Source organism: Hyla sarda, unplaced genomic scaffold (genome assembly GCF_029499605.1).
Source record: "Hyla sarda isolate aHylSar1 unplaced genomic scaffold, aHylSar1.hap1 scaffold_1781, whole genome shotgun sequence".
In the NCBI taxonomy this organism is placed as follows: domain Eukaryota; kingdom Metazoa; phylum Chordata; class Amphibia; order Anura; family Hylidae; genus Hyla; species Hyla sarda.
This window is the reverse complement of record NW_026608426.1, coordinates 52,462-69,741: the sequence shown is the minus strand read 5'-3', so window position 1 is coordinate 69,741 and position 17,280 is coordinate 52,462. Positions and strand designations below refer to the sequence as shown.

General features: G+C 50.0%; 4 non-coding genes and 2 pseudogenes across 4 annotated transcripts; all 6 read left to right on the top strand.

The window, feature by feature from the left end:
- The first annotated feature begins 1,920 nt into the window (after positions 1 to 1,920).
- LOC130313751 (U2 spliceosomal RNA) lies at positions 1,921 to 2,111 on the top strand. The gene has a single exon (XR_008861623.1). It is a non-coding gene; the product is annotated as a U2 spliceosomal RNA (small nuclear RNA).
- A 2,070-nt stretch (positions 2,112 to 4,181) lies between these two features.
- LOC130313762 (U2 spliceosomal RNA) lies at positions 4,182 to 4,341 on the top strand (annotated as a pseudogene).
- A 690-nt stretch (positions 4,342 to 5,031) lies between these two features.
- On the top strand, positions 5,032 to 5,206 carry LOC130313757 (U2 spliceosomal RNA; annotated as a pseudogene).
- Positions 5,207 to 7,277: 2,071 nt separating this feature from the next.
- On the top strand, positions 7,278 to 7,468 carry LOC130313748 (U2 spliceosomal RNA). Its single transcript, XR_008861621.1, has one exon. It is a non-coding gene; the product is annotated as a U2 spliceosomal RNA (small nuclear RNA).
- A 5,946-nt stretch (positions 7,469 to 13,414) lies between these two features.
- On the top strand, positions 13,415 to 13,598 carry LOC130313756 (U2 spliceosomal RNA). Its single transcript, XR_008861626.1, has one exon. It is a non-coding gene; the product is annotated as a U2 spliceosomal RNA (small nuclear RNA).
- A 2,083-nt stretch (positions 13,599 to 15,681) lies between these two features.
- On the top strand, positions 15,682 to 15,872 carry LOC130313747 (U2 spliceosomal RNA). Its single transcript, XR_008861620.1, has one exon. It is a non-coding gene; the product is annotated as a U2 spliceosomal RNA (small nuclear RNA).
- The last annotated feature ends 1,408 nt before the right edge of the window (positions 15,873 to 17,280 follow it).

The following is a 17,280-nucleotide window of genomic DNA, read 5'->3' as shown; positions in this document are numbered from 1 at the left end:
CGTCCAGGCACAGGACTTCTGCTGCTGCTGACTAAATGGCCTCCTTAATTGGATCATTTGAGTAGCCAGCACACCTGTGCAGGTAGGGCATGACATGATAGGCAGCTGCCTTGATAGCGGGTGGGTGCTGAATGTTCCTAATTGACAAAATAAGATTAATGCTTATGAAGAAATATAAAATCTCATCCCTTCCCCAATATCGCGCCACACCCCTACCCCTTAATTCCCTGGTTGAACTTGATGGACATATGTCTTTTTTCGACCGTACTAACTATGTAACTATGTAACATAACATGGGGGGGGGTCTCCTGGCTGTTCACACAGGTGTGTCATTGCTGTACATTGACCATGCATTGCTTCTGTGGTATTGCAAAGGCAAAGACAAATGCTTCCAGCCATCCATTGCACTAATGGATTGGTCATCAGCTGGCTGTCTATGTCCCGCATCAATATAGACCAAAGTACAGAGGGTTAGGCTATGCTATTGTGCACCTACCTGATGCATCAGAAGGTGCGAGGCCCTTGCTAAATTCTGTGCACAGACTTTGAGATCTATACTTTAGACTGTATCTAAACCTGCTCCAACATGGACTGACATTCTGGCCTACTTTCAGCCGATGCGACTTGTCTGTCGCTGAACAGTCGCTTTTTATGTATTCAGCACCTATGTATAATGTTGTAAAAATGCTCTAGAAGCTAAAGTCGCAGAAATGTCACACATATTTGGCCTGCAACTTTCTGTGCGACAAATTCAGACAGGAAAAATCAGTATAAATCCTTAGAAAATTATCCCCCAGTGTCTCCATCTGCTGGCGGTATTGAATAAGCATTGCTGCACTGATGGGGTATGCATTAGACGAAAAAAAAGAAGAAAAAGAAGAATAATACGCCCAGAAAAGAGGCGAAAAGGAGAAAAACGTAAAAAAACGTGAAAAAAAAGTAAGAGGAAGAGAAGGGAAAAAAAGGTGGAAATGTGTTTAAAAGTGATTTCGGCGGAGAAATATATATATATATATATATATATATATATATATATATATATATATACGCGCACACACACACATATATATAAACGTATTCTCCGTTGAGATATTGCAGCCGCTGCTGTGTCCAGGCCCAGGAGCCTTAGCACTGTGCTGTGATGTCACTCAATACCACTGACATCACTAGGTGTAAACAACATCTCTCCTTTGCTGTGTATGTGACTATGGAGCTGTTTGGTGATGTCGTCTATTATGGCCTTCATAGAAGCAACAGGAGATTGTTGCATCCATCTAGAACCCTCAGAACTACAGTGCTATGATGTCACTCACTTCCACAGGCCTTGCAGAGTGTAAACAACAACAACCCAGCTTTGTTGTGTATGTAACCATAGGGATTTGTGATGTCACCTAGAACCTTCACAGCAGCGACAGCTTTATGAGGAGCATCAGCACTGCTCTGCCTGAGCAGAACCATCACCGCCATAGGTTGTCAAATAACCCGGGTTTAACCCACACAGGTAAGTCCAATGGGGTGCAGGCATGTCCTCTATGCTTACAGCTTCCCGTGGGTGTTGGTTTGATACCGTTTGGGGACAGCCAAGGAGGCATCTGCAGGCAACAAAGGTAGGTGTGTGCTTGTGTGTGTGTTTCCTATGCAGATCCTAAGCCCAGTGTCACATGCAAGTAGGAGGAGTAAGAAGGGTTCCTGGCAAATCCGGGTTATGGATTGCATTTAAAAAGGCCCCGTGGGAGTGCAATGGGCCCCTGTCTTGCTGCTTAGCAATAATGGTATGGGTTTAGGTTCTGCTGTGTGTACTGGTGGTTGACTGCCCCCCAGCCCAGAGTGTGCATGGAAAATTGTCTGGCAGCCTCCCTGACAGCAAGCAGTGATAGTGCCCATGAAGGGCACCTTGTTGGGCCCGCCCCTTTCACGGTTATCGCTTCTCGGCCTTTTGGCTAAGATCAAGTGTAGTATCTGTTCTTATCAGTTTAATATCTGATACGTCCCCTATCTGGGGACCATATATTAAATGGATTTTTGAGAACGGGGGCCGATTTCGAAGCTTGCTTCCGTCGCCCTATGCATTGACCCGATATGGCAGTATCTTCGGGTACAGTGCACCACCCCCTTACAGGGTTAAAAAGAAAGATTCCTACTTTCATTGCTACCTGCTTGCTGGCTAGCCAGCTAGCCAGCCCTGTGGGCCTTGCTGCTGCTGCAGCCAAGAAACAAAAGGTGGTGCTTCTGCTGCTTCTGCTTCTGCTTGTGTCTGGCTGCTGTTGGAGCGTCCAGGCACAGGACTTCTGCTGCTGCTGACTAAATGGCCTCCTTAATTGGATCATTTGAGTAGCCAGCACACCTGTGCAGGTAGGGCATTACATGATAGGCAGCTGCCTTGATAGCGGGTGGGTGCTGAATGTTCCTAATTGACAAAATAAGATTAATGCTTATGAAGAAATATAAAATCTCATCCCTTCCCCAATATCGCGCCACACCCCTACCCCTTAATTCCCTGGTTGAACTTGATGGACATATGTCTTTTTTCGACCGTACTAACTATATAACTATGTAACATAACATGGGGGGGGGGGGGGGGGGTCTCCTGGCTGTTCACACAGGTGTGTCATTGCTGTACATTGACCATGCATTGCTTCTGTGGTATTGCAAAGGCAAAGACAAATGCTTCCAGCCATCCATTGCACTAATGGATTGGTCATCAGCTGGCTGTCTATGTCCCGCATCAATATAGACCAAAGTACAGAGGGTTAGGCTATGCTATTGTGCACCTACCTGATGCATCAGAAGGTGCGAGGCCCTTGCTAAATTCTGTGCACAGACTTTGAGATCTATACTTTAGACTGTATCTAAACCTGCTCCAACATGGACTGACATTCTGGCCTACTTTCAGCCGATGCGACTTGTCTGTCGCTGAACAGTCGCTTTTTATGTATTCAGCACCTATGTATAATGTTGTAAAAATGCTCTAGAAGCTAAAGTCGCAGAAATGTCACACATATTTGGCCTGCAACTTTCTGTGCGACAAATTCAGACAGGAAAAATCAGTATAAATCCTTAGAAAATTATCCCCCAGTGTCTCCATCTGCTGGCGGTATTGAATAAGCATTGCTGCACTGATGGGGTATGCATTAGACGAAAAAAAAGAAGAAAAAGAAGAATAATACGCCCAGAAAAGAGGCGAAAAGGAGAAAAACGTAAAAAAACGTGAAAAAAAAGTAAGAGGAAGAGAAGGGAAAAAAAGGTGGAAATGGGTTTAAAAGTGATTTCGGCGGAGAAATATATATATATATATATATATATATATACGCGCACACACACACATATATATAAACGTATTCTCCGTTGAGATATTGCAGCCGCTGCTGTGTCCAGGCCCAGGAGCCTTAGCACTGTGCTGTGATGTCACTCAATACCACTGACATCACTAGGTGTAAACAACATCTCTCCTTTGCTGTGTATGTGACTATGGAGCTGTTTGGTGATGTCGTCTATTATGGCCTTCATAGAAGCAACAGGAGATTGTTGCATCCATCTAGAACCCTCAGAACTACAGTGCTATGATGTCACTCACTTCCACAGGCCTTGCAGAGTGTAAACAACAACAACCCAGCTTTGTTGTGTATGTAACCATAGGGATTTGTGATGTCACCTAGAACCTTCACAGCAGCGACAGCTTTATGAGGAGCATCAGCACTGCCCTGCCTGAGCAGAACCATCACCGCCATAGGTTGTCAAATAACCCGGGTTTAACCCACACAGGTAAGTCCAATGGGGTGCAGGCATGTCCTCTATGCTTACAGCTTCCCGTGGGTGTTGGTTTGATACCGTTTGGGGACAGCCAAGGAGGCATCTGCAGGCAACAAAGGTAGGTGTGTGCTTGTGTGTGTGTTTCCTATGCAGATCCTAAGCCCAGTGTCACATGCAAGTAGGAGGAGTAAGAAGGGTTCCTGGCAAATCCGGGTTATGGATTGCATTTAAAAAGGCCCCGTGGGAGTGCAATGGGCCCCTGTCTTGCTGCTTAGCAATAATGGTATGGGTTTAGGTTCTGCTGTGTGTACTGGTGGTTGACTGCCCCCCAGCCCAGAGTGTGCATGGAAAATTGTCTGGCAGCCTCCCTGACAGCAAGCAGTGATAGTGCCCATGAAGGGCACCTTGTTGGGCCCGCCCCTTTCACGGTTATCGCTTCTTGGCCTTTTGGCTAAGATCAAGTGTAGTATCTGTTCTTATCAGTTTTCATGCTGGTGGGGATGGGTGCTGCATGGAGGATGCAGGTGTACCAGGGCTTTCCGGGGCTGGTTCTGAGGAATCAGCTCGACGGCTGCCCCGATGTGACCTGTTCCCTCCGGGTCTCGCCATGAGGCTGAGAGGGTCTAGAGCCGAGGTACTTTTGTGCCTCGGGGAGTGGTGACCCCGAGGTGCCGAAACTCACTGGGAGAATAGGCTCACTGAGTTGAAGCACGGGCACCATAATCTCTTCACCTTGTGGCACTCACCTCTTGATTCCCGGCCTTCTGGCTAGGATCAGAGAAATTTTTATAGATCCGGCCGGATGTCCGGGCAGTATATCTGCACACATTCACTTATTTATTTATTTTTTTTGTCTCACTGTGTCACTTTTTGCGTGTTGTGTGTTCACAGGATTTGTCAGGATGCGGTAGCCCTTCTGGGTGTCCCTCCTGGCGGTCTAGGGGAGGTGTGTGTGGCCATTAGGTTCCGCACCTCCCTGCAAACACCCCGGGTACTCCTGCTTCGCAGGGTACCTACCGTAATCGGCTCTGCGGGCAGATACCTTGGCTAACGCCAAGGGGGATGCCGGGAGCATTTGTGGTCTCCTAGTAGCTTCGGCGAAAAGGGACATCGAACCTGGAACCTCGCAGGTACCTTTTGGTCCGGAGGCGAAGGGTAAGGTTTGTTGGGGGGCCTCTCTCCTATCGGAGAAGGGCTTGCGATAGACCGCATCCTTTGTGCACGTTTTTTTAGTGTAACACGTTTGCACTTTTTCTTGCACTTTGGGTGAATCGAAAGCACGTTCCTCGGCTTTAAAAAAGGATCTGTTCTTATCAGTTTAATATCTGATACGTCCCCTATCTGGGGACCATATATTAAATGGATTTTTGAGAACGGGGGCCGATTTCGAAGCTTGCTTCCGTCGCCCTATGCATTGACCCGATATGGCAGTATCTTCGGGTACAGTGCACCACCCCCTTACAGGGTTAAAAAGAAAGATTCCTACTTTCATTGCTACCTGCTTGCTGGCTAGCCAGCCCTGTGGGCCTTGCTGCTGCTGCAGCCAAAAAACAAAAGGTGGTGCTTCTGCTGCTTCTGCTTCTGCTTGTGTCTGGCCACTGTTGGAGCGTCCAGGCACAGGACTTCTGCTGCTGCTGACTAAATGGCCTCCTTAATTGGATCATTTGAGTAGCCAGCACACCTGTGCAGGTAGGGCATGACATGATAGGCAGCTGCCTTGATAGCGGGTGGGTGCTGAATGTTCCTAATTGACAAAATAAGATTAATGCTTATGAAGAAATATAAAATCTCATCCCTTCCCCAATATCGCGCCACACCCCTACCCCTTAATTCCCTGGTTGAACTTGATGGACATATGTCTTTTTTCGACCGTACTAACTATGTAACTATGTAACATAACATGGGGGGGGGGGGGTCTCCTGGCTGTTCACACAGGTGTGTCATTGCTGTACATTGACCATGCATTGCTTCTGTGGTATTGCAAAGGCAAAGACAAATGCTTCCAGCCATCCATTGCACTAATGGATTGGTCATCAGCTGGCTGTCTATGTCCCGCATCAATATAGACCAAAGTACAGAGGGTTAGGCTATGCTATTGTGCACCTACCTGATGCATCAGAAGGTGCGAGGCCCTTGCTAAATTCTGTGCACAGACTTTGAGATCTATACTTTAGACTGTATCTAAACCTGCTCCAACATGGACTGACATTCTGGCCTACTTTCAGCCGATGCGACTTGTCTGTCGCTGAACAGTCGCTTTTTATGTATTCAGCACCTATGTATAATGTTGTAAAAATGCTCTAGAAGCTAAAGTCGCAGAAATGTCACACATATTTGGCCTGCAACTTTCTGTGCGACAAATTCAGACAGGAAAAATCAGTATAAATCCTTAGAAAATTATCCCCCAGTGTCTCCATCTGCTGGCGGTATTGAATAAGCATTGCTGCACTGATGGGGTATGCATTAGACGAAAAAAAAGAAGAAAAAGAAGAATAATACGCCCAGAAAAGAGGCGAAAAGGAGAAAAACGTAAAAAAACGTGAAAAAAAAGTAAGAGGAAGAGAAGGGAAAAAAAGGTGGAAATGGGTTTAAAAGTGATTTCGGCGGAGAAATATATATATATATATATATATATATATATATATATATATATACGCGCACACACACACATATATATAAACGTATTCTCCGTTGAGATATTGCAGCCGCTGCTGTGTCCAGGCCCAGGAGCCTTAGCACTGTGCTGTGATGTCACTCAATACCACTGACATCACTAGGTGTAAACAACATCTCTCCTTTGCTGTGTATGTGACTATGGAGCTGTTTGGTGATGTCGTCTATTATGGCCTTCATAGAAGCAACAGGAGATTGTTGCATCCATCTAGAACCCTCAGAACTACAGTGCTATGATGTCACTCACTTCCACAGGCCTTGCAGAGTGTAAACAACAACAACCCAGCTTTGTTGTGTATGTAACCATAGGGATTTGTGATGTCACCTAGAACCTTCACAGCAGCGACAGCTTTATGAGGAGCATCAGCACTGCTCTGCCTGAGCAGAACCATCACCGCCATAGGTTGTCAAATAACCCGGGTTTAACCCACACAGGTAAGTCCAATGGGGTGCAGGCATGTCCTCTATGCTTACAGCTTCCCGTGGGTGTTGGTTTGATACCGTTTGGGGACAGCCAAGGAGGTATCTGCAGGCAACAAAGGTAGGTGTGTGCTTGTGTGTGTGTTTCCTATGCAGATCCTAAGCCCAGTGTCACATGCAAGTAGGAGGAGTAAGAAGGGTTCCTGGCAAATCCGGGTTATGGATTGCATTTAAAAAGGCCCCGTGGGAGTGCAATGGGCCCCTGTCTTGCTGCTTAGCAATAATGGTATGGGTTTAGGTTCTGCTGTGTGTACTGGTGGTTGACTGCCCCCCAGCCCAGAGTGTGCATGGAAAATTGTCTGGCAGCCTCCCTGACAGCAAGCAGTGATAGTGCCCATGAAGGGCACCTTGTTGGGCCCGCCCCTTTCACGGTTATCGCTTCTCGGCCTTTTGGCTAAGATCAAGTGTAGTATCTGTTCTTATCAGTTTAATATCTGATACGTCCCCTATCTGGGGACCATATATTAAATGGATTTTTGAGAACGGGGGCCGATTTCGAAGCTTGCTTCCGTCGCCCTATGCATTGACCCGATATGGCAGTATCTTCGGGTACAGTGCACCACCCCCTTACAGGGTTAAAAAGAAAGATTCCTACTTTCATTGCTACCTGCTTACCTGGCAGGGGAGATACCATGATCGCTACGGTCTGAAGAACTCCAAGCATTGTGGTAGAGATTTTGCGTAGTACGATTGCAGTACTTTTCGTTCTTATTAGAACCGCATTTCTCTAGAGCATACCACCTGAAGATCGTCTCCTGCCTGCCTCGGAACATCTGAAGAAGGAGAAGATCTTGAAGACTGCAGCTCCGGAAGAAGCCGACGAAGAACCTGGAAGAAGGGAATCGGCGGTGAATTCCGGAACAGCGGCGAAGAGGAAGGCGGCGCAGAATCTTTTCGAAGAAACTCGCTGCCTCTGGAGAAGGATTTGCATAGCTCCTCCCACCGGGACCGGATCTGCATAGCTCCTCCCACCCGGGAAAGAAGACTTTGCGAAGCCTCTCTCCACAAGCAAGCAAGGAAGCGGAAAAGAGCCTGCTGGAAGAAGCCATGGCCTCAACCAGCAAGTCCACCCAGGAGGCTGCAGGGCAAGGCCTGGAGGTCCAGCCCCAACCACAGCAAGCTTCAACCTCCACCACGGCAAGGCAGAAGGGCGGCAGAATTCCTAACCTGGAAGCTCCAACCCTGGAGCCCTGGATGAGGCAGACTGTTGCCTTGAAGCTCAAGCCCGTGGACGGAAGGGTGCCGGACATGTCCCACGACGTGTTCTGCAAGAAGATGCTGGCGGATCAAGGCTTCCCCACGGCTGACACCCTGGGAATAGCAACCTTCTTTTCGGGAATCTTCTACATCACCTTTGCCACCATTGGGACCTGTAGAAGATACTGGGAGGTGGTGAAAGCGGCGAGTCCCGAATCCCCTTTCTCTCGCTTTGTGGGCAACTGCCTTATTCAAAGAGAGGAGAGGCGGGTGACGGTCTCAATGCGGAACCCACACACCCCAGGCACGGACATCTCGACCTTCCTGAAGCGCTTCTGCACCGTGGTGAGGGAGCCCACCCGCATCCTGAACTCACTCGGATACTGGACCTGCAAGTGGTCTGTGGTCGTCAGACTCAACAAGAACCCTGCTTCTCCAGACGGACTACAGCACCTGCCAACGACATTTTCCTTGGGCAACTCCACAGGACTTATCTTCTACCCGGACATGCCGCAGACCTGCAGGAGATGTGGCAAGATGGGCCACGAGGGCAAGGACTGTACGGAGGATGCCTGCAGGTATTGCCGTGTGACAGGTCACACGACCAAGGACTGCCCCAAGAGCAAGACCTGCAACCTCTGCGGACTGGCAGCCCACAGCTACAAGGACTGCCCCCAGAGGGAGAGAACATGGGCATCTGTGGCAGCGAGAGCACCGAAGCCAGCCCCAGCTCCGGAGCCAACACCACGGATGGCCAAGGAGGGTAAGAAGGCGAAAGCCACCACCCCTGCCCCGCCCCGCCCCTCCCCTGCCCCTCCCGCCCCATCCCCTGCCCCTCCCGCCCCATCTCCTGCCCCATCCCGCCCCACCCCTGCCCCATCCCGTCCCACCCCTGCCCCTCCTGCCCCATCCCGTCCCACCCCTGCCCCTCCTGCCCCATCCCGTCCCACCCCCGCCCCTCCTGCCCCATCCCGCCCCACCCCTGCCCCCCGTACCCCACCCCGGCCCACCCCTGCCCCCCGTACCCCACCCCGGCCCACCCCTGCCCCGTCCTCCCCTGCCCGGCTCACCCCTGCCCCGTCCTCCCCTGCCCGGCCCACCCCTGCCCCGTCCTCCCCTGCCCGGGCACTCTCTCCTGCCCCCCGCCCCACCCAGCCTCCTTTCTCTCCTGGCCCAGCAGCACCTAACCCCCCTCCAGCTGCTGGTGCCCGCCCTTCGGAGGACTTTCCTGTGCTTCCTCCCCCAGGTACCATACAGAGGAAGAGGAAAGGAAGGGACAACGTATCAGAAGAGTCCCACAAAAGAAAGATAATCGAGACCTGCGAAACCCCTCAAGCTTCAGATGAGGAGGAGGAGATGGAGCAGGTCTGCGAGAGCCCTGAGGCTTCAGAAGGAGAGGAGGTGATGGAGCAGGCCCAAGTGGAGCAGGTCCAAGCAGAGCCAGTCCAAGCTCAATCTATGGAGGAGCTGCTGCAGGACCCAGAGGTTAAGAAAATCCTGGACACTCCGTCCAACACGGTCTACGACGAGTTCTTGGAAGGGCGCTACGAGAAGCCACACGAGCCGACAGGCGCCAGAGAAGAGGACCCGTCCGACCAGACTGGTAACTAGTATCAGAACTAACCTCTCTTTTTTATTCCCATGGCTGATCTCAACATCTTCTGCATTAATGTGAGGAGTATTAGAGCTTGGTTTAGATTCCAGACTGTTCTTACGTTCTTAGATTCCCAGAGGTGTGATGTTTACATGTTGCAGGAATGTGCTTTGTCTGCTTCTAGGTCTTACAACCATCTGGCCAGGCAGTGGCCTCACGGCCCTTCCTACTGGTCTGGTGGGGGCGACAATAGGTCTGCGGGGGTGGCCATCCTGATCAGGGGAGGTAACTTTGCACTTGATTCCGTCCGGGAGCTCGTCTGTGGCAGACTTCTTGTCGCAGACGGTTCCTGGGCGGGTGAGCCCGTGCGGCTCATCAACGTGTACGCCTCCCCTGAGAGGGATGTCCGACTGGAGGTTCTCCAGGCCCTGCGGGCTGAACTCGCCACCACTAGGGCAGTAGTGTTGGGTGGTGACTTCAACTGCCCCATTGAGGTGGACGGGCGCAGTTCTGGCACATCCGCCAACCTGGACGTGACGTCTAAACTGCTGATTGAGATGGTGACGGAGGCATCCTTGCAGGACGTTGTCGGGTCCATCGGGAACGGCTCCGTAAACTATACGTGGAGCCGCCCCGATGGCTCGCTCCGTTCTCGGATAGACTTCATCTTCACTTCGAGAGCAGTCAGAAAGGTGTCGTACTCTATGGTCCCCTGCTTCTTCTCTGACCACAGGGCCATTCGATTCCGGGGGACTCTGGGCCATGGATTCCCACCTGGCCCAGGCTCCTGGAAGTTGAATTGTGCCCTGTTGGAGCAGAGGGAGGTCATGGAGGAACTTAGGGATGCGTACCTTGTATGGCAAAATGACAAATGTCTGTTCAAGTGCATCAGCGATTGGTGGGAATATGTTAAAGTCGAATTCCGTTGTTTCTTTCAGGCAAAAGGCAGACAACAGGCGTGTGCGAAGAAGTGGGACTTGAGGAAACTGCAGCGCGAGCTGCGGTCCCTGCAGGACCTGCTCCAGTGTGGCTGGGACGTCAGGGAGGAGCTGGAGGAGACCAAAAAGAGCTTGAAAAGGCACTTTGAGGAGGAATCCAAGCGAATCGTCTTTCGTTCCAAGGTGGAGAACCTGGAGAAGGGTGAGAAATGTAACTCTTTCTTTTTCAGGAAGCTCCATGCCGGCCACACGCCCCTGACTGAGCTACGAGATGAGACCGGACACATGAGGAGCGGCAAGGAGGAAGTGATGGGGGTCGTCCACGACTTCTACAGCAACCTCTACGCCCCCAAGTCATCCGACCCCGAAGCCGCCGAGAGGTTCCTGTCAGGTGTCACTAACGTTGTTGATCCCGCAGGTGCGGCGGCTATGGACGATCCCTTGACGGTGGGGGAGCTGCTCTCTGCCGCTAGATCCTTTAAGCCCGGCAGGACCCCGGGCAGTGACGGTCTCCCGGCCGAGCTCTACGTAGCGCTGGGTGACCTGATCTGTCCGGACCTGTTGGAGGTGTACGAGGAGATGGTGGTGGGGGGCAGAATGCCTCCGTCGTTGAGGGAAGGGATGATCACGATCTTGTATAAGCGGAAGGGGGAGAGATGTGACCTGAAAAACTGGCGTCCCATCTCTCTCCTGAACGTGGACTACAAGATCCTCGCCAAGGTGCTGGCCAACAGGCTGAAACCTGTCATGGGGCAGATCGTCCATCCGGACCAGACCTGCAGCATTCCTGGCCGCAGGATTGCCGACAGCCTTGCCCTTGTGAGAGACACGGTCCATTACATCCAGGACCGCGGGGGCCGCGCCGCCCTGGTCAGCTTAGATCAGGAGAAGGCGTTCGACCGTGTCTCCCACGCATTCATGGACAGGGTTTTGCGCAGGCTGGGTCTGGGGAAGATGTTTTGCTCTTTTGTTAACGTTATGTATTTTGACATTTACAGCACGGTGTTGGTGAACGGCTGGAAGACTGACCCCTTTTCCATTCTTTCAGGGGTTAGACAAGGCTGCCCTCTTTCACCTCTCCTTTTTGTTTGTGTTATAGAGCTCTTCGCTGAGACTATCCGGCAGAGTGGAGAGATCAGAGGGATCACCGCACCAGGACCAGATCGCCACGAGGTCAGGTGCTCGCTCTACATGGACGACGTGACCGTCTTCTGCGCTGACCAGCGTTCGGTGACTGCACTCGTCCAGACCTGCGAGGACTTCGGCAGAGCTTCGGGGGCAAAAGTCAACTGCGGGAAGTCGGAGGCCATGCTCTTCGGGGAATGGCACCTGGCTTCTCCCGCCCCCTTCCCCTTTGCCGTTAAGCCGGACTTCATTCAAATTCTTGGAGTCTGGTTCGGGAAGGAAGGAGCGGCCCTTAAGTCTTGGCAAGACCGACTAGGAAGGATAAACTCGAAGATCGGACTGTGGAGCTCCAGAAAGCTCACGATGGAAGGCAAGGCACTTGTCCTGCGGAGTGAAGTTTTGCCTGTGCTCCAATATACCGCACAGGCCTGGCCTCCCCATACCACCGTTTGCAAGGCCATCACCCGGACAGTGTTTGGCTTCGTCTGGGGCAAAATGGACAGAGTCAAGAGGACCGTGATGTACAAGGAACCCCGCAAGGGTGGGAAGGGAATACCCGACATCCCCGCTCTGCTGAGGGCCTCCTTTGCATGTGTCACGGTGCAGCGGACTCTTGTAGAAAAGACTGGCTCAGCGGGCAGGTCCATGTCTCGCTTGCTTCTCATGCCCCTCTGGAGACAGCTGGGCTGGGACAAGTGGGACAGCTCCATCCCTTACAACTGGAACACTCCCTGGTTCTATGGGGATGTTGTCCGGTTTGTGAGGGAGCACCAGCTGGAAGGACTGAAACCAGACCTATGGAAGCCAAAGACAATCCACAAGCTCATCCGAGCTAAGGACTCGACCGAGCTGGTTCCGGGACTCCCCGCAGCCACTGCAGAGACAGTTTGGAACAATGTGGCCTCAAAGCGGCTTACCAATGGACACAAGGACTTGTCGTGGATGGCCGTCATGGGAGGTCTCTCTCTCAGGTCATTCATGCATGCCCGCAACCTGTGCAAGACCCGGTACTGCCCCCGTTGCCCCTACGTGGAGGAAACATCTTTCCACGTGTTTTGGCAGTGCCCCTTTGCACAGGGTCTGTTGGACGCCCTAGAACAGGAACTCAGAGACTCAGTGCCCAGGAGCTGCCTATCGTACCATTCGGTGCTTTACGGCCTGTTCCCTGGGACCCACGACGTGGAGGCCATCCAGGAGGCCTGGCGCCTTATGAACTGTTTTAAGGACGCAGTGTGGCTCTCCAGGAACCGCCTCGTGATCAACAGGGAAAACATGTCCGTCCGGGACTGCCGCAGGTTCATCAAGAACCTGCTTAGAGACTATTCCATCTTGGACAGCTCGGCCGTTGATGAGGAAGAAGAGGAGTGAAGACCCCTCTCCTTCTCCCATGTCTCCCTGAAGATACAGCCCAACAGTTTGGCCCTGTGATCCGCCCCCTCCCTACCCCCACATAGTCGCCCACACCCCTACCCCGATCACAGATTGTATTATTTGGTTTTTGTTTGATCTCTTGTGCTTTTCTATTGCAGGATTGAGCTGAATGTTAGAGTAGCATGGTGTGCGATGTATAGCTTAGGGAACCTTTGCTGTGTATTGTACTATCATGCTTTGTGTGACTGTAATTTATTGTACGACTTGTAATGACTGAACGGAAAATAAAGCTCTTTCAATCAAAAAAAAAAAAAAAATCTGTTCTTATCAGTTTAATATCTGATACGTCCCCTATCTGGGGACCATATATTAAATGGATTTTTGAGAACGGGGGCCGATTTCGAAGCTTGCTTCCGTCGCCCTATGCATTGACCCGATATGGCAGTATCTTCGGGTACAGTGCACCACCCCCTTACAGGGTTAAAAAGAAAGATTCCTACTTTCATTGCTACCTGCTTGCTGGCTAGCCAGCTAGCCAGCCCTGTGGGCCTTGCTGCTGCTGCAGCCAAAAAACAAAAGGTGGTGCTGCTGCTGCTTCTGCTGCTTCTGCTTCTGCTTGTGTCTGGCCGCTGTTGGAGCGTCCAGGCACAGGACTTCTGCTGCTGCTGACTAAATGGCCTCCTTAATTGGATCATTTGAGTAGCCAGCACACCTGTGCAGGTAGGGCATGACATGATAGGCAGCTGCCTTGATAGCGGGTGGGTGCTGAATGTTCCTAATTGACAAAATAAGATTAATGCTTATGAAGAAATATAAAATCTCATCCCTTCCCCAATATCGCGCCACACCCCTACCCCTTAATTCCCTGGTTGAACTTGATGGACATATGTCTTTTTTCGACCGTACTAACTATGTAACTATGTAACATAACATGGGGGGGGGGTCTCCTGGCTGTTCACACAGGTGTGTCATTGCTGTACATTGACCATGCATTGCTTCTGTGGTATTGCAAAGGCAAAGACAAATGCTTCTAGCCATCCATTGCACTAATGGATTGGTCATCAGCTGGCTGTCTATGTCCCGCATCAATATAGACCAAAGTACAGAGGGTTAGGCTATGCTATTGTGCACCTACCTGATGCATCAGAAGGTGCGAGGCCCTTGCTAAATTCTGTGCACAGACTTTGAGATCTATACTTTAGACTGTATCTAAACCTGCTCCAACATGGACTGACATTCTGGCCTACTTTCAGCCGATGCGACTTGTCTGTCGCTGAACAGTCGCTTTTTATGTATTCAGCACCTATGTATAATGTTGTAAAAATGCTCTAGAAGCTAAAGTCGCAGAAATGTCACACATATTTGGCCTGCAACTTTCTGTGCGACAAATTCAGACAGGAAAAATCAGTATAAATCCTTAGAAAATTATCCCCCAGTGTCTCCATCTGCTGGCGGTATTGAATAAGCATTGCTGCACTGATGGGGTATGCATTAGACGAAAAAAAAGAAGAAAAAGAAGAATAATACGCCCAGAAAAGAGGCGAAAAGGAGAAAAACGTAAAAAAACGTGAAAAAAAAGTAAGAGGAAGAGAAGGGAAAAAAAGGTGGAAATGGGTTTAAAAGTGATTTCGGCGGAGAAATATATATATATATATATATATATATATATATATATATATACGCGCACACACACACATATATATAAACGTATTCTCCGTTGAGATATTGCAGCCGCTGCTGTGTCCAGGCCCAGGAGCCTTAGCACTGTGCTGTGATGTCACTCAATACCACTGACATCACTAGGTGTAAACAACATCTCTCCTTTGCTGTGTATGTGACTATGGAGCTGTTTGGTGATGTCGTCTATTATGGCCTTCATAGAAGCAACAGGAGATTGTTGCATCCATCTAGAACCCTCAGAACTACAGTGCTATGATGTCACTCACTTCCACAGGCCTTGCAGAGTGTAAACAACAACAACCCAGCTTTGTTGTGTATGTAACCATAGGGATTTGTGATGTCACCTAGAACCTTCACAGCAGCGACAGCTTTATGAGGAGCATCAGCACTGCTCTGCCTGAGCAGAACCATCACCGCCATAGGTTGTCAAATAACCCGGGTTTAACCCACACAGGTAAGTCCAATGGGGTGCAGGCATGTCCTCTATGCTTACAGCTTCCCGTGGGTGTTGGTTTGATACCGTTTGGGGACAGCCAAGGAGGCATCTGCAGGCAACAAAGGTAGGTGTGTGCTTGTGTGTGTGTTTCCTATGCAGATCCTAAGCCCAGTGTCACATGCAAGTAGGAGGAGTAAGAAGGGTTCCTGGCAAATCCGGGTTATGGATTGCATTTAAAAAGGCCCCGTGGGAGTGCAATGGGCCCCTGTCTTGCTGCTTAGCAATAATGGTATGGGTTTAGGTTCTGCTGTGTGTACTGGTGGTTGACTGCCCCCCAGCCCAGAGTGTGCATGGAAAATTGTCTGGCAGCCTCCCTGACAGCAAGCAGTGATAGTGCCCATGAAGGGGACCTTGTTGGGCCCGCCCCTTTCACGGTTATCGCTTCTCGGCCTTTTGGCTAAGATCAAGTGTAGTATCTGTTCTTATCAGTTTAATATCTGATACGTCCCCTATCTGGGGACCATATATTAAATGGATTTTTGAGAACGGGGGCCGATTTCGAAGCTTGCTTCCGTCGCCCTATGCATTGACCCGATATGGCAGTATCTTCGGGTACAGTGCACCACCCCCTTACAGGGTTAAAAAGAAAGATTCCTACTTTCATTGCTACCTGCTTGCTGGCTAGCCAGCTAGCCAGCCCTGTGGGCCTCTGCTGCTGCAGCCAAAAAACAAAAGGTGGTGCTGCTGCTGCTGCTTCTGCTGCTTCTGCTTGTGTCTGGCCGCTGTTGGAGCGTCCAGGCACAGGACTTCTGCTGCTGCTGACTAAATGGCCTCCTTAATTGGATCATTTGAGTAGCCAGCACACCTGTGCAGGTAGGGCATGACATGATAGGCAGCTGCCTTGATAGCGGGTGGGTGCTGAATGTTCCTAATTGACAAAATAAGATTAATGCTTATGAAGAAATATAAAATCTCATCCCTTCCCCAATATCGCGCCACACCCCTACCCCTTAATTCCCTGGTTGAACTTGATGGACATATGTCTTTTTTCGACCGTACTAACTATGTAACTATGTAACATAACATGGGGGGGGGGGGGGTCTCCTGGCTGTTCACACAGGTGTGTCATTGCTGTACATTGACCATGCATTGCTTCTGTGGTATTGCAAAGGCAAAGACAAATGCTTCCAGCCATCCATTGCACTAATGGATTGGTCATCAGCTGGCTGTCTATGTCCCGCATCAATATAGACCAAAGTACAGAGGGTTAGGCTATGCTATTGTGCACCTACCTGATGCATCAGAAGGTGCGAGGCCCTTGCTAAATTCTGTGCACAGACTTTGAGATCTATACTTTAGACTGTATCTAAACCTGCTCCAACATGGACTGACATTCTGGCCTACTTTCAGCCGATGCGACTTGTCTGTCGCTGAACAGTCGCTTTTTATGTATTCAGCACCTATGTATAATGTTGTAAAAATGCTCTAGAAGCTAAAGTCGCAGAAATGTCACACATATTTGGCCTGCAACTTTCTGTGCGACAAATTCAGACAGGAAAAATCAGTATAAATCCTTAGAAAATTATCCCCCAGTGTCTCCATCTGCTGGCGGTATTGAATAAGCATTGCTGCACTGATGGGGTATGCATTAGACGAAAAAAAAGAAGAAAAAGAAGAATAATACGCCCAGAAAAGAGGCGAAAAGGAGAAAAACGTAAAAAAACGTGAAAAAAAAGTAAGAGGAAGAGAAGGGAAAAAAAGGTGGAAATGGGTTTAAAAGTGATTTCGGCGGAGAAATATATATATATATATATATATATATATATATATATATATATATATACGCGCACACACACACATATATATAAACGTATTCTCCGTTGAGATATTGCAGCCGCTGCTGTGTCCAGGCCCAGGAGCCTTAGCACTGTGCTGTGATGTCACTCAATACCACTGACATCACTAGGTGTAAACAACATCTCTCCTTTGCTGTGTATGTGACTATGGAGCTGTTTGGTGATGTCGTCTATTATGGC